The 16,829-nt window shown below is 42.4% G+C and overlaps 1 protein-coding gene and 2 long non-coding RNA genes across 5 annotated transcripts in view; 2 read left to right on the top strand and 1 right to left on the bottom strand.

Moving 5' to 3' along the window:
• Nucleotides 1–16,829, bottom strand: part of SLC16A1 (solute carrier family 16 member 1) — a 57,202-nt gene that overhangs the window by 35,263 nt on the left and 5,110 nt on the right. The window contains exon 1 of one of the 3 annotated variants that reach the window (XM_025872438.2): nt 10,334–10,489. The exons of 1 other annotated variant lie outside the window; for it this stretch is intronic. The gene's annotated coding sequence lies outside the window, so the exon portion shown is untranslated. Of the gene's footprint in view, nt 1–10,333; nt 10,490–16,829 lie in introns of those variants that run through there. One more of the 3 variants, XM_073896119.1, reaches the window with a different exon arrangement.
• LOC112824524 (uncharacterized) overlaps nt 10,674–16,829 on the top strand; it is a 28,303-nt gene continuing 22,147 nt past the window's right edge. The window contains exon 1 of the long non-coding RNA XR_003208463.2: nt 10,674–10,911. This is a non-coding gene — a long non-coding RNA (uncharacterized lncRNA). The remainder of the gene's footprint in view (nt 10,912–16,829) is intronic.
• LOC112824523 (uncharacterized) lies at nt 10,933–16,760 on the top strand. The gene is made up of 2 exons (XR_012379317.1): nt 10,933–11,440; nt 16,451–16,760. It is a non-coding gene; the product is annotated as an uncharacterized lncRNA (long non-coding RNA).

Genomic DNA, 16,829 nt, shown 5'->3' with positions numbered 1-16,829 from the left:
GGACTTTTGAAGTATGTATTTAGAATTCATGATGGAATCACACTTCAGTTAATCTCAGTTATGAGGGGCACCTTGGTGGCTCAGCCGGTTAAGTGTCTGCCTTCGTTCGGCCCAGGTCATGATCCCAAGGTCCTGTGATGGAGCCCCGCATTGGGCTCCCTGCCCGGCGGGGGGCCTGCTTCTCCCCCTTCCCTCTGCTGCTCCCCTTGCTTGTGCTCTCTCGCTCTGTCTCTTAAATAAATAAATAAAATCTTTAAAAAAAAAAATCTCAGTTGTGAATGAGCAAAGGGAAGAGAAAGTCAACTGCATGATTCCTTAGGAAGAAAAGGACAATTCAAGAGGCACCACCGCTTTAGGAGACCTTAAAGACCATATCAGAAACAAAGGCAAAAAGATAGTATAGTTTTATTCCAAATTCACATATGTAATAAAAGCATTTAGTAATTTATAAAAATGAAATTTTCATTTACTGACAATTTCCATAATTCTAATTTTATCTAATACTAAAAATCTACTCTAGCCCACCAATATCTTTATTGTTTTTCTGAATACATCATGCCACATGGAGTTAATTTCCTCCATGATATCTTAGCGCTTCTTAGGTAGTGTTCTGAAAACTCTAAGACACTAAACTGTATGTCTACTTCTCTCTTTTTAAGTAACTATTTCCTGGGGCCCCTGGGTGGCTCACTCATTAAGCGTCTGCCTTAGGCTCAGGTCATAATCCCAGGGTCCTGGGATCGAGCCCCACATCGGGCTCCCTGCTCCGCGGGAAGCCTGCTTCTCCCTCTCCCACTCCCCCTGCTTGTGTTCCCTCTCTCACTGTGTCTCTCTCTGTCAAATAAATAAATAAAAATCTTTAAAAAAAAAAAAAAGTAACTATTTCCCTAATTAGTTTAGGTGTGTGCTTTTAGATCATGAATTAAGGACAGAGACTATTCTTACTAATTTTGAAAAATTTAACCTCCTGGGTGGCTGAGATGGTTAGGCATCTGCCTTGGGCTTAGGTCATGATCCCGGGGTCCTGGGTTCAAGTCCTACATCAGGCTCCCTGCTCCTTGAGCCTGCTTCTCCCTCTGCCTGCCACTCCCCCTGCTTGTCTCTCTCTCTGACAAATAAATAAAATCTTAAAAATAAACAAACTTAAATAGCCTTCTAAATTGTTGACAATACTATACTGTCTTTTAAGATAATTATCGGTTCCTTTATTAGAAATATACAATTTCAAATGAGTGTTTTATTTTCCTGTAAACTACAGTAATTGTTAAACCATTCGTTCTCCCTCTACTAACTCCATCAAGTAGTATTCTAGGTGACAGAGTAAATACAAACAACATCATTACACAATCACAATAGAAAGCATGTGTCTTGGGCACCTGGGGAGCTCAGTCAGTTAAGTGTCTGCCTTCAGCTCAGGTTATGAACCCAGAGTACTGGGATTGAGTCCCGTGTCAGGCTCCCTGCTCAGCGGGGAGCCTGCTTCTCCCTCTCCCTCTGCCCCTCCCCTCGTGCTCTCTCTCTCTCTCACTCCCTCTTTCTCAAAATAAATAAATAAAATCCTAAAAAAAAAAGGATGTCTTTTTTTTAAGATTTATTTGACAGAGAGAGACACAGTGAGAGAGGGAACACAAGCAGGGGGAGTGGGAGAGGGAGAAGCAGGCTTCCCGCTGAGCAGGGAGCCCGATTTGGGGCGCCATCCCAGGACCCTGAGATCATGACCTGAGCCGAAGGCAGACGCTGAACGACTGAGCCACCCAGGCGCCCCTCTTTCATTTTTATTTAAGTAATCTCTACACCCAACATAGGATTCAAATTCACGCATGATCAAGACTCGCACACTCTTCTGAAAGAGCCAGCCAGGCACCCCAAGGATGTGTATTTCTAATCTCCAGAGGAGGTATTTCAAACCTGAATTCCACTGACACCATTAGGGATTCACTTAGCTGAGCAAAATAAAATCCTGCATCTAATAGAGTAAACTTGTGAAGATAAGATATGAAGCACCTTTGCTGATATATCCAAAAGAGGGCAGGAAAGTCCCAAGTCAATAAAGACACCCCCTATTCCACTTAACTTATGGCATTTAAGAGAATTTGGGGGGCACATGGCTAGCTCAGTCAGTGGACCGTGCAACTCTTGGTCTTGGGGTTGTGAGTTCAAGCCCCATGTTGGGTGTAGAGATTACTTAAAAATTTTTAAATTTTTTAAAAATTAAAAGAGACACAGAATTTTGGAAATGTAATTTAAAGTTATATAAACCTATACTTCCTGAATACAAAGGAAAATTATTCCACCCAATTTTATAGAAATCATCTCACTAGACCCTAGAAAATACACACAAGCATTTTGTTCCCTATTATTTGTGAGGTCAAAATTTATGATTTAGTACACAAAAGTCAATGACCAAATAATTTACATAAACCTGTGACACCATGATTTGTATGCTACATTTCATCATAGCTTCTGGCTAACCATTCTTGTATCAGAACAGACATGTAAGAGTTAGGAGGAGTTAGGAGCAGAAGTTCTTAGCCTCTTTGGTGCCACAGATTCCTTTGAGAGTTTGGTAAAACCTGTCATTATTCTTGTCAGAATGATGTTTTTAAATGCATAAAATACAAACATAATTGTCAAAATATATTTTTAATTGATATGTGCTTTTAAAAACAAATCAGGTAAGATCTAGTAGTAGGTCTAATAACCACAGTAATTTTGAAGTAATGATGAATTTAAATAATTTCAAGATGGCTGCAACCACCATATTATATGAAAATATGTGATTTCTTTTTTTTTTTTAAAGATTTTATTTTATTATTATTTGAGAGAGAGAGAATGAGAGAGAGAGTGAGAGAGCACAAGAGGGGGGAGGGTCAGAGGGAGAAGCAGACTCCCAGCTAAGCAGGGAGCCCGATGTGGGACTCGATCCTGGGACTCCAGGATCATGACCTGAGCCGAAAGCAGTCGCTTAACCAACTGAGCCACCCAGGCGCCCCGAAAATATGTGATTTCTATTGATGACAAAGTCACAGGTACTGCTAAAACTACTTATGGTTTGTTGCCTACATTCATAGTTGAAATAAATCTAAATTTTATGTAGAAGTTAATGAAAAGATGTATTTTTTTTTTCTCCAGCAAGTTCAGAGACTCCCTGAATTCCATCCACCATGGAAGACCAATCTGCAGATCACAGGTTAAAAACCCCTGACAGGGGAATAGAAGAGAAAGTTAATCAAGTAAAAGCTTTGAGTCTCAAAACTATATAAGGCAATTTAAAAAGGCTTTGTTAGAAGTACACTTACCATGATGAACACTGAGTAATGTACAGAATTGTTCAATCACTATACTGTATTTCTGAAACTAACGTAACACTGTATGTTAAATGTATTAGATTTAAAATAAAAACTTAATTAAAAAAAAAAGGGGCGCCTGGGTGGCTCAGTCGGTTAAGCGGCTGCCTTCGGCTCGGGTCATGATCCCAGGGTCCTGGGATCGAGCCCCATGTCCGGCTCCCTGCTCGGCAGAGAGCCTGCTTCTCCCTCTCCCTCTGCCTGCCACTCTGCCTACTTGTGCTATCTCTCTGTCAAATAAATAAATAAAATCTTTAAAAAAAAAAAGCCCCTTTACTATCCAAAGCAGTTTAACACACTAGAGCAGCATTATCAAGCTTTCATTCACTCAATAATCTTTGGTGATTTACATAGTAAGAGCAAAGCAAAGGGAAGAAATATTTTTCAACAAATGATCAAATAAATATGCAGCTTACAATGCTTGTACATTTTGAGTAATTTCTTTTATATGAAGGCTAAGTCATTGTAATCAAATTAGATTAAACAGTATTATGAGCTGTGAGTAGTAATGGAATAGTATGGACAACCAACAGAGCTGGATCCTGCTTCTTCTGCATAAATGGTCAGTTGTACTCCTCAATAGCTTAGCCCTTGCAGCCAAGTCTCCCTGTTGGTAGATGTGAGCTCGTGCTGTGATTGTGTGTACTGTGATCCCAGAAGAGAAATCACCATTTCCTTAAGATCATTATTACTGTTTTATCACTTCTTTATAGGATATGAGGGCTCAAACATCTCAACTATACTAATCTTGGCACACAGATCCATTATAAAATGGATCCTAGGACCAGGAAAAAAGAAAAAAAAATTACAGGGAAAAAAGCACAGAGAAAAATTTCAGTTTGTCAGTGCAAGTTAAAGAATAACATACAACTCAGAAGGGTAACCTGGAGTCATATATTGAAGACTAAAATCTATCCAGACAAATACTAAATTTGGTAGGCACTAGAAAGCCATTAGAAGATTTTGATTAGAGAAATGACATGATCAGAACTGGTAGCACATTATAGAACAGACTGGAAAAGGGGGAATGGCAATGATGGTACAAAGCCACCACTGCAACAATCATGGCAACAGCCGAAACTAAGGAGTAATGATAAAATGAAAAGTGGGGTGGGGTTGGGGGGAGAGAACGGACATGAGATATAACAAAGAAGAGAAGCGTTTGGCACATAATTGCATTTGGGAGGGCAGGGGGCCCACTAGGGAAGTATTTAGATGACTGACTCAGAGGTTTTAAGCCTAACTGCTTGAAAGAATGTAGTCAGAAGAAAAGACAAGGTTTGGGGATGAAGGGAAGTTGAAAACAGGCAGAAATAATTAACCTTAGGCAACATTTTAAGTTTGAAATGCCCAAGAGATAATTAGAAAAGCACATCACTGATAATAGTAATCAATCTCTGTACTTAAGGAATTTAAAATCTGTATTCTGGGGCGCCTGGGTGGCTCAGATGGTTAAGTGTCTGCCTTCAGCTCAGGTCATGATACCAGCGTCCTGGGATCGAGTCCCGCATCAGGCTCCCTGCTAGGCGGGGAGCCTGCTTCTCCCTCTGCCTCTCTCTCTGTCTCTCATGAATAAGTAAATAAAATCTTTAAAAAAATAATAATAAAATCTGTATTCTGGTTACAGCCTGAGATTTAGATTTGGTAGTGATTCTACCAGAAATTCCCCAAAATATATGGGAACAAATAAGCTCTTCAAAAAAGAGCAGAGAAGACCAAAAGAAACCGTATCAATGTAGGAATAGAAATTCTAAATATTCCAAATGCTAAAAAACCATTTGAAATGTTAATATCAAGTGCTAAAAACATTTTAACAAAATACTGGCTTTTAAAGAGGATGTACCTTGATACATTTAAATACATTTCTCAAAAAGATAGTATCTCAATCATATATGACATTGTATTAAAACACAAACTTTAACTTGCTCTTTCTATTCAAAAACCACTTAGAAGAAGGTGGTCAAAAGGTACAAACTTCTAATTATAAGATAAGTACTAGCGATGTGAGGTACAACATGATCACTATAGTTAACACTGTATATGATATATATGAAGGTTAAAAGAGTAAATTCTGAGTCCTCTTCAGAAGGAAAAAAAATTTTTTTGCTCTTTATCTAACGAGCTGGTGATGGATGCTAACTAAACTTATTGTGGCAATCATTTCACAATATATACTAGTCAAGCCATTATGCTGTATAACTTAAACTTACACAGTGATGTCGATTATATCTCAAAATAAAACTGGGGGGGAAAAAACCCCTACTTCTCTCTATAGAGGTATTCTAGTTAATCAATTATGAAGGAATGTTAAGAGATGCCTGGGTGGCTCAGTCAGTTAAGCGCCTGCCTTTGGCTCAGGTTATGATCCCAGGGTCCTGGGATCAAGTCACACATCGGGCTCCCTGCTCAGTGTGGAGATTGCTTCTCCCTCTCCCTCTGCTCCTCCCTGCACTCTCTCTCAAATAAATAAATAAAATCTTTCTCTCTTAAAGATGTTATTAGAGAGAGAGAGAGAGAACACAAGCAGGGGTAGCAGCAAGCAGAGGGAGAAGCAGGCTCCCCGCTGAGCAGGGAGCCCGACGCGGGACTTGATCCCAGGACCTTGGGATCATGATCTGAGCCGAAGGCAGACACTTAAAAAGACTGAGCCACGCAGGTGCTCTAAATAAATTTTAAAAAACAAAACAAAAGGAACGTTAGAGAATTAAAGGCTATTTGCAAACCACTAATGAGAAAATGGAACGATGCCATTAATACAGCAGAGTCAGTGATAACCAAACATAGGCCTCCTGATGGAAATATACGTCATCACCTAGGAATTATACTTGTCCTCTCCCCCACACTGTCCCTACCCTCAGAAATCAAACCTGAACTGATCTAAGCATGCTTGAAGTCTTCAACCTAGCTACCAACTTACAGGATCAAGGGACATGTTGAACTAAAACATGTTAAAACTATTCCAGAGGGATATATTCAACAAAATCCAGAATGAGGGAAACTTCAGGAAAAATAACCTGGTTCCTTCAGCAAATAAATTATGAGGAATGAGAAAGGGGGAAACTGTAGATTAAAAGATCTATCAACCAAATGTAATATGTGACTGTGTTTGGATCCCAAATCAAACAAACCAATTATTTAAAAGCAACTTGGGGGGGGGTGGTAGTGCCTGGGTGGCACAGTCGGTTGAGCATCCAGCTCTTGGTTTTGGCCCAGGTCTCCATAACAGGGTAGTAAGATAGAGTGCCACATCAGGCTCCGTCTGTACTCAGCATGGAGTCTGCCTGAGTTCTCCCTCTGTTCCTCCAAATCATGCTTTCGCTCTCTCAAGTAAATACATAGATCTTAAAAAATTAAAAAGAAAAAGCTGAGGGATATGACGCCTGGCTGGCTCAGTCAATAGAGCATGTGACTCTTGATCTCGGGGTCTTGAGCTCAAGCCCCACGATGGGTGTAGAGCTTACTTAAAAAACAAAAAAATGCCAACTGAGGAAAATTTGAATACTGCCTTGTTATTTGGTTATGTTCATTTTTACAGGTGAGATAATAGTATGTGGTTATGATTTTTTGAATAATATCTTTTAGAGATATACTGAAATATTCATAGACGGAGTAATTATACACATATAACTTGCTTCAGAATAATCCAGTAGTAGTTGTGGGGGAGTAGAAAAGGGTACAGATGAAACACTGGCTCTCAATTGTGCTTGAAATTTTTCGATAATAGTTTGTTTAGAGGGGAATAAATAAAAAAAAATCACTATCAATCACACCAATAGAACTACAAAGAGGACAGGAATGGATTTGTTTTATTTCCCAGACTTACAACCTGAGCAGCCCTGGGCTAGTCATACAATGTCTTAATTGCCCCCACTGGTTAAATGGAGACAAATACCATCTGATAAACCCACAAAATCATATTTGCTCAAGCTAGAAACCTCGGAGATACTGTTACCTCTGGCTGCCCCAGTTTCCCACATCTGGTCCGCCACTGAATCCTGTGTTTTCCCCCCTCTTCCCTCCTACCACTAGTGTCCATCACTGTGGTCTCACACACTCCCAACAGCCTTCCTTCAGCCTTTTCCCCACATTGTATGCAAAGTGAGGTTCCTAAAATGCAAAATATGATCCTCAACTCCACTTAAAACCCTTAAACCGGGGCGCCTGGGTGGCTCAGTCGTTAAGTGTCTGCCTTTGGCTCAGGTCAGGACCCCAGGGTCCTGGGATCGAGCCCCACATCAGGCTCCCCGCTTGGCGGGAAGCCTGCTTCTCCCTCTCCCACTCCCCCTGTTTGTGTTCCCTCTCTCGCTGTCTCTCTCTCTGTCAAATATAAAATCTATAAAAAACAAACAAACAAACCCTTAAATCGCCTTTGATTAGCTTCAAGGCAGGAGTGCTTCCTCAAATTTTTAACCTAGTCCTTTCCCTAATTCTTTAAAATGACTTATAAGGCCTTCCGTTATCTGATTATCTACCTCTCCAACTTCCATCTCTCCCTAATTTCCCTTCTCCCTCTTATGCTTTAGCTTTGGTAAATTCTTGCAGTTTTTCCAATGTACCCTGTACTCTGACTGTAGCTTCAGCATTCATGGCTGGAATGCTCTTTCCACCACCACTTCCTGGCCTAGTTAGCTCCTAACCTTCAAGTCTAAAAAGTTAAGTAGCATTCCTCAGAGAGGTGTACCCAGATTGCTTCTATACTAGGTTGTTGGGTATCTTCTCCTAAGTAGAGAATACACTATTTCGTTCCACAGGAACCTGTACTTCCTCTATCATAACACTCAATATTTGTTTATAAAGAGTACTTGTGGTAATCACTGTTACCTGTCTATCTGCTCTCCAGTTAAACTACAAACTCCAGGAGGGATAGGGCCAGAATCATTGTTCATTGCCGAATCCTAAGTCTCTCATAGTGCCTAATAGCTAATAACAAATTGCTGAATACAAAAATATTCACAACTCTCTGGTCTGTTTTTCTCACATCCAAGTTCCATCTTCCTAGTCTTCATCTGCGACAAAAACAGACTGGCCATATAGGCATTTACAGGGACCTAAATCCTATATACAGTAATGCATTATAAAGTGGATTGAAAACACAATGGGAATGAAGGACATAAACCGGGAAACAGTTACTCAAAATATCTATTTTAGTATAAATTTATATCCATATTAACAATTTTACAGAAAGCTCAAGAGTGCCAATCTGATTAAATGGGAGTCAAAAGACACATTAATTCCCACAAAAACATCAACAAGTTTTCACACCTAAGATGTTAAGTCACTTAACTTACTCCAACTTCAATTTCCTAATCTGTAAAATAAGGGAATCTGACTAGCTGGTCATTAAGATCTTTTCCAGGGTTTATATTATATGCATTAATATTAGAAGATAAAAAGACATGTAAACTATTGAAACACTATCAAATGGTTTCATCCTATGACCTTTTTAATCCTTTTTTTATCTGTTTAGGGATGTTATAGCCTATTATGTTAAGCTTACAACCAAACCTTTAAACCTATTCAGCTATAAAAATCTCACAAAATGCTTTCCAGACCATTAACTTGCATATTTAACAAGAATCACTGCAATATGATTAAAGAACAGCATTTATCTAAACCCTAAATTACTCAAGTATGTTAAACTTTTAAATAATACTTACCCATTACCTATATTAAAGGCTAGATGTCATGAATTCCTGGTATTTTCTATGGCAGTTTGAAGGCAAAGTTGTACTCCAGGGCATAAGACTTGGACTTATGGGTACTACTTAACACCAAACTAAAAAGCTGAAGATACATAGTCTCTAACTCACTCATAGTTCTGGTAAACGACACTGACATTGTTTATTAATGCCTAATTCTTAGTCATACTCTTCCAAACTCTCACACAATTCAGAGTTCACCCTATCACGACACTCCACTAGTTACTAAGCCCACATTTGTTTTATCAGGGCACTGACGTGTACGCATTTTATTTCGAAACCGGAATAACTTTTGAAAAAAAAAAACATTTCAAAACTAGTTATGGTAAAGAGTAGCTCTGTAAACATTCTACTGCTATCAGGCGCCTAGTTCGTAAGCAAACGCTGGAAACCCGGCTCAAGTAGAAATCCGTTTGTTTCTTGGTCGAAAATAATTACAAAGTAGTTTGGGCCACTGCTTGTCACACCAAATCAGTCGTGACAAAGACATGAAATGCTTAAAATGCACGTGGAAAAAAAGGATGTACTTGGAACAAAACGAGTGCATCTGACCAAGAGTGTAACGCTATCCTTCAGATTCCTCCCCACAGGGCCGCCTTCAAGACCAGGAGCGCGAGGGCGCTGCAGTCGATGTTCCGCAGCCACAGGTTGAATGACAAAGAGTCCCCGTCAGCACCAGTCCCGGAGTCGGCCAGCTGCCCTGTTCCCTCCGCAAAGTCCCCTCGAACCTTGCAGTCACGTCCTGGCTGCGGGGGCTGCGGCTCCCCAAACCACTCTCGCAAGTCACCAGGTGGGGCAAGGATTGGCTGGCCGAGGTTGGGGCGGGCATGCCACGAGTCCAAAATAACTCCCGCCCGAGTCCCTTCCCTCGGAGCAGAACGCGGCCAGGAGAGCCGGGAGGCACCACGTGAACCAGCCCCACGTCGTCCCTTTTCCAAATCAAAAGCATCTCTTGAGGAGACTCCTGAACGCTACGGGAAAAGCTACTTGCCCAAGGTCACCGGCACCCAAGCCCAACTCCCCCGCCAGGCCGGTGGCCCGCACCTGACTATGGGGCCGCAGCTCGGCGGGGCGAGGCGCTGTCCCCATCGCCTCAAGGTCTCCTTCCCCAACGCCGCGCTCCGGGGCTAAGCGGCTGCCCGCCGCCACGACGGCCCTACCAGGCCGCCTCCCTCCCCCGAGACCCAGGTCTGCGCCCCCCCCCCGAGGCTCCCTCCCACCCGCCAGGGCGGCAGGGGCACCGCGGGGTCCGCGCCCAGCGCCGCCGCCGGCCGTTACCCAACTAACCGTTATGCGCTGTTCGCGCCGCCAAGCGTGTACGTGACACGACTGGAGTCCCGCAGGGCCCAGGGTCCAGGTCGCGTCCTTCGCCAGCTACCTCGTTCGCTCTCTCGGGCACACACGCGGCCGGGAGGTCACGTCGCAGCTCGCCAGCACTTTGTCGGGCCGGGCCCGCGGGGCTGCCTTATAATCCTCCGGGGGCCGGAGCATGCGCACAGGGGGCGGAGTCGGCCCTCCCGGCCGCCGCCCCCTCCCCCCCCCATACATACGCCCGAACCGCGACTCGCGCCTCCACACGCTCTCAGGCGCGCGCGCCCGCCCGCGCTCTGACGCGCGCCGGCGCCCCCTCCCCGCCACGTGACCGGCGGCCCGGCACGACCCGCGCTCCGCGCCCCCGCTATGCGCTTGCCACAGGGCTGCTGTGTTCCTCTGCGGAGCTCGCCCCTCTGGTTCCCAGTCCAAGGAGTTCGCGGTGACCTACACGCGTGCGGGACATCGGCGCCGGCCTCCCCCTCAGTCTCTGGCAGAGAAAAGGGAAAAGCCGCCAAGGACGAATGGGGCGTACCCCCGGGGGCCTGACTCAGGTGTGGGGGGCGACGGGCGCGCGGAGGAGCAGGAAAGCGACTGGAAGAGGAGGGACTGGGCAGGGTGTGAATGGATGTGGAGCCACCTCGGGCCCGGGAAGAGGCCTAAGGGGCGGGCGGTGAGAGCGCTCGGGCTGTGGCCTCCGCAGAGTTCGGTGAACTCGGGGAAGTCACTCAAACCCTCGGGGCCTGTTTCCTGTTCTCTAAAATGGCAACAGTAGTAGAACCAACCTCCTGGGCACTTTTGATGAGAGAAGTGATGGAACTTTCTTAATACAGAGCCTCCCCTGTGGCATTTGATGAATGCTGAGTGTTAAACACAGAAGTCGGGAAAGAAGAGCAGGTCAGAGGGTGATGAGACTGGTCCCTAGGGAGGTGTGTATGTTGGAAACATGGAGAAACGAGAATGCAGAGGCCAAGTTTTTCTGGACACTGAATGTTCGCGACAGGATATAATTAGAGCTAGCAGTTCTGAGGGACTGATTATATACTTAGCAGTTCACCTGAATTATCCTCATAACCTTCTGAGGTAGGTAACTATTATTAACATTTTACAAATAAGGGGCTTGAGGCTCAGAGAGGTTAAGTAACTTTCCAGAGGTCACAGAGTAAGTGACCAACATCCAAAGTCAGACTCCAGAGCCTGATTTTGTTCTAAGAGCCATTGTAAATTCTTGAGCAAGTCCAGACACTGGAAGTGTATCCTTTTAAGTGATCAGCTTGAATAATCATGAAGTGTCTCTTTGTTAGCTTTTGGAAGATACCAAAAATGTATGAAGGCCCCTACCTTCAATGAGTTTACAAGTTCTTTGGAGGGTTGAGTCAGGCAGAAGAAATCAACCAATATTTGATGACCACTTGCTGTTGTCCCCAACCCTGCCCTCTCTCCCCTTAATTCTCACAGCCTTGTGAGGTTGGCCTTAAGGTTTTGTCTTGCAAATGAAGAACTAAGTTTGAGGAGTGGGGGCTTGAGGGATCAGGTTCTGAGATGTAAATGTTACTTTCCCTTCACCCACTCTGCCTCTGTTTCACACAAAGGAAGTTTTCAGTTATAGTTCAACACCTCAGAAGACAGTACATAATCTATGGCCCAGCACCGCCTATGAGCAGTAACTGCTTTTCACTTGATAAATGCAGAGAATTAAGGCAATTCAGGCCACCCCAGTGGCCAGGATTTAGAACTGCAGGGCTTTAGGATTGTTAGGGTGGTAGCAGCAGCATTCATGGTAGATGGTAGGAGAACTGAGTTAGGGAGAAAAACGGGACTGGTTCAGACATGAGCTTATCAGGTCCAGAACCGTAGAATGTAGTGGGAAGTGGTAGAATAAGTTGACTCCCAGGAAACCCGAAAAGAAGGCTTATGTAGGAACAGAGTGGGGTAGGTTTATAATACCAAGCCAGGAGCCAGGTCTCAGTTCCAATTTTGTTACTTTGCACTTACAAGCTCTGTATCCCTAGGCAAATTATTTTACTCTCCAAGCCTCGTTCTCTGCTCTGTAAAACAGGGATAGTACCTACCTCATAGGGTTTTTATGATAATAAAAATAGTATTTTACTTAAGAGTCTGGCATATAGTGAGGATTAAATAATCGTATAACCATGAAAAACCATGAGACTGAATCCTAAAGATTAATTCTAAAAGCACTTGAATAGACCGCTTCCAGGGCCCTGAGGGGGGCCCTAACAATGTGTTCACAGAATCATGTTAGTGCTTTATTGTAATTTTGTATTCCTTTTCTTGAAAATGTCCACCAAAATTGTATACACCTCAGGCTCCACAAAATCAGGATCTGCTCCTAGCAGTAGTGTTGTGATAAGGGTATAGACTTTGGAATCAGAAGGCTTGTTCCCATAACTTATTATCTGTGTTACTTTGGACAATTCAGTGAACTCTTCTGGGCCAGCCAGGTAAACTGAAGATAATACATACCAGCCTGAGGTGTTGTGGTAATCAAATAAGAGTATTTGCAGAAGGGGTTGATAAAACTTGGAAAGCACTCTACAAGTGTTTGTGATTAATATTATAATTTGTTCATAAAGTGCATAAGAGGGAAAGATCACAAGCAAGGGAAAGGTTCTCAGCTTAAAAGTAGAAATAGGATGGGTGAGCTGGCAAAACTGATGAAATGATGCAGGTAAAATTCTTGCTTTTCTCTAGATTTCTTCCTGATTAATCCATGAGACACTGAAGAAATAAACTAGTAAGCACAGGATCAGAAATTTAGAGCTGAGAGGCAGTTTTGCAGAATAGAAATTAAGGCCCAGAGAAGCTAACTTTTCTAAGGCTATTCATCTAATAAATGGCATGACCAGAAGAACCAGATCTCCAGCCTCTAGGTTCTTCTACGGTACCAAGTTGTGGGGTTTTTTTGTTTTGTTTTGTTTTGTTCGGGATTTGTTTGTTTTTTTGAAAGGCTGTCTTTTATTTTCCTTAAGATTTTATTTATTTATTTATCTTTTGGGAAAGAGAAAGAGCGCAGGTGCCAGCAAGGGTGAGAAGTGGAGGAACAGAGGGAAAGGGACAAGCTGGCTCTGTGATGAGGGACACAGGCTGGAACCCACGACACTGAGATCATGACCTGAGGCAAAATCAAGAGTTGGTCGCTCAGCAGACTGAGCCACCCAGGCACTCCCTAAGTGCGGTTTTTATGATAAAAGCATTTTAGGGGCGCCTAGGTGGCTCAGTCAGTTGAACGTCTGCCTTCGGCTCAGGTCATCCCAGGATCCTGGGATCGGGCTCCCTGCTCCGTGGGAAGCCTGCTTCTCCCTCTCCTACTCCCCCTTCTTGTGTTCCCTCTTTCACTGTCAAATAAATAAATAAAATCTAAAAAAAAAAACAAAAACATAAAAGCATTTCATCATGGAGTCTTTCAAAATCATTACATCAAAACCAGAAAAGGCGTGATGTTCTTTAGTGGCTTCCGGCTTTAGCATGGAATTCCCCAAATTCACTTTCCTGTTTTAAAGGCTGATAGACTGGATGATGCATGGGTAATCTGCTGTTGGCAAGCTTGTTAAGTGAGCAAAATTTCTGAAGATTTTAAGGTAGGAGTTTTAACCTCAGAAATTAGTATTGGGATGAGAAATGCAAATGCAACAAGTTTGAAAATTGAAAATTTTCAATTTTCAAATTGAAAGCTATTTAAGCTGAGTAAGTTAACCATTTATCTAGAAAAGGAAAATAATAAAGTTAGAGTGTATTTTCTCTGGAATTCAAATACTTCACTTACATTCCCTTAATTATTCCATCATTTCTGTGGTGGAAGATGCTATTATCCTCATTTCACTAACACCAAACAAAGCAGGAAGGGGTTTTTTAAAAAACACAATAATAGTTTATTGATTAAGAATACTTCCCTACTTACAATTTATAAGAAGTCAAAGGGGAATATGGAAAATGAAATTTGAAATTTGCTTTTGTACCATGTATGAAAAAAAGTCTGCTAAGCAAATACCTAGCATAAAGAAGATAATGTCAATGCTAAAAAACATTCTTTAGAGAACTCTTGGGGCACCTGGCTGGCTCAGTTGGTGGAATGTATGACTATTGATCTCTGGGTTGTGAGTTTGGGCCTCATGTTGGGCGTAGAGATTACTTAAAAATAAAGTCCTGGGGTGCCTGGGTAGTGCAGTCAGTTAAGTGTCCGACACTTGGTTTTGGCTCTGGCCATGAGATCAAGCCCTGTGTCGGGCTCTGCGCTCAGCATGGAATCTGCTTGAGATTCTCCCTCCCTCTCCTGCTTGTGTGCGTGCATGCGCTCTCTCTCTCAAAGAAATAATCTTTTTAAAAAAGTAATATCTTTAAAAATAATAATAGAGAACTCTTTCATTCAGAACATCTCTAATTTTATGTTATATATCATTGTGGTCTTGCTGCATCCTAAGGGCCAAGTCTGGATCTAAGATGAATTTGCTACCCGTTGAAGGAAGACTGACTCAGTGTTGGTGAGATGTATGTGTTTCAAGCATTGCCCTGAGCTCTCCCCATTTTTCCTTGGCACTTCTCACTCTGTTTTGACCCTTCCCTTATCTCACCAGCCTGCAGTTTGGCATCCTAATCAGTTGGCCTCTTTGGCTCTCTGCTGGCAAGAGATGATTTGGTTAAAACAGTCAAAACAAACTGCCACATATGAAGAGTGCCTCAGCAATTTGGTAGAAAACAAAACTCTCAATAAAAATTTCCTCAACGTGACAGATTAGTCAAAAATGATTATATCCAATTACTGAATTTTTGTGTGTTTAGTAGTTTTGATGGCCAAATATTTGCTTTTCTACTTCTTTGAGTCTTTGAGAATTTTTTTGTGAATAAATATGTGTTTTTCAAGGAATCATACTGTCCTACATTTACTAGCACACATGTACTAATTGTAATTATACGTGTACTAATTGTTTACTGTGTTTTTTAATATTTGCAATGGCTTTGATAGTGAGGGATATTTATATTGTTTTTTAATAATTGTCTGAAATTGAGATTAAACCCCAAACTTGGGGGGGGGACCTAAAAAATTATGATAAACTCGCGCTAATGCTTAAAGACTTCAAAGTTTTAAAAGATTTAAAGACTTTAAAGGTCAGAAAACAATACATATGTATTGTTATATACCTTGGTAACAAGTACCAAGGGTATTCCTTTTGACCTGTTTAGCCTCTCATTCAGTTTGTTTCAACCAAACTGCCTGAGGCTCTGTTTGTATATGGCAGTACAGTTCCCATACGCTCACTTCATTCCTGGTCTGATAAAGCTTGTGTCCTGCTTCTTATTTCTGCCAGCACAGAGACAGTTTTGGTGTCTGCTCTTTTTAACCTGTATCATTAATTAGGGTCTTTCCTGGCAAACATTCCTTCTAGGCATGGTTCTACATATTTGCCAGACCTGTCTAACTTCCTGGCTAACCCAAAGCTCCTTCCTTCCTTTTACTTTTTCTCCCTCCTTCCCTCCCTTCTTTCCCATCTTTAGTATTCTAGGCAGATGGGGTGGAGATTGGAAATAATAATGATAAATTGATGATAGCTAGGATTTAGGGAGTGCTTACTATATATTAGGCATGGATCTACGCACTTTACACATATTAACTCATGTACTACTCATAAAAATGCTATGAACTAAGTACTGCTATAATCCCCAGTTTACAGACAGACACAGATACAAAAGGTTAACTTGCTTAAGGTCACATAATCAGTATTTTCTGGAACCATCAGGAAGTATTCATCATTTCGTTCTCGCCAAAAATACATGAGCAGAAGTTGTCATTTATAACTATTAATACCGTAGGAGATCACTCCCTAGAGTTTGAAGGCCATCTTGACTTAGGAAAATCCTGTTCTAGTTTCCTTATATCCCTTGTAGGGCTAAACAACCCTGACAAAAGCTGTTGGCCACGAAATCTGCCTTCGAAACCAAAAAATGCACTACAGGGAACTACTCCCTGCTTATCTGAATTTGGGATAGTTGTGCTCACTTCTTGTATTCATAAGGCACTTCTAGGCACCAAGTTGGGGGTGGAGGTATTGAGACCTGTTTCTTAAACTTCATTTTAAGATCACCTGTATTCTGGGAAGTTCTGCGTGTCCTGGCGCCCATATTCCATGCTGGGAGATCTTTCTGAGAACATGGACCTTTCAGCCCCTACTCAGCAGCAGCAACAAGCAGTTGGAACTCCAGAACAGCTGTACCTCAAGCCTGATGTGACTCAGAAGAGTGGTGCATGCAATGAAGGAGGCCTCTTAGGGCATAATGACTAGCTTTATGTATCCCCCTGCCTGGGTAGCCAGACCTGGGTGTTCTAACTGGACCTTGAGGCTGCTGCACTGGTGAACATGAGAGGCTGAAATAAAGCATGAACTCAGTCTGTGGTGACTTCTGAGAACCATCAATCTGCCACAGGGCCCATGCCGTACAATATCTTATGTCGCCTGTA

Source organism: Callorhinus ursinus, unplaced genomic scaffold (assembly GCF_003265705.2).
Source record: "Callorhinus ursinus isolate GAN/ISIS: 27379988/994484 unplaced genomic scaffold, GSC_fseal_2.0 scaffold9, whole genome shotgun sequence".
Classification (NCBI taxonomy): Eukaryota; Metazoa; Chordata; class Mammalia; order Carnivora; family Otariidae; genus Callorhinus; species Callorhinus ursinus.
Note: the sequence above shows the minus strand (reverse complement) of the source record. Positions and strands in the feature narration are given on the sequence as shown.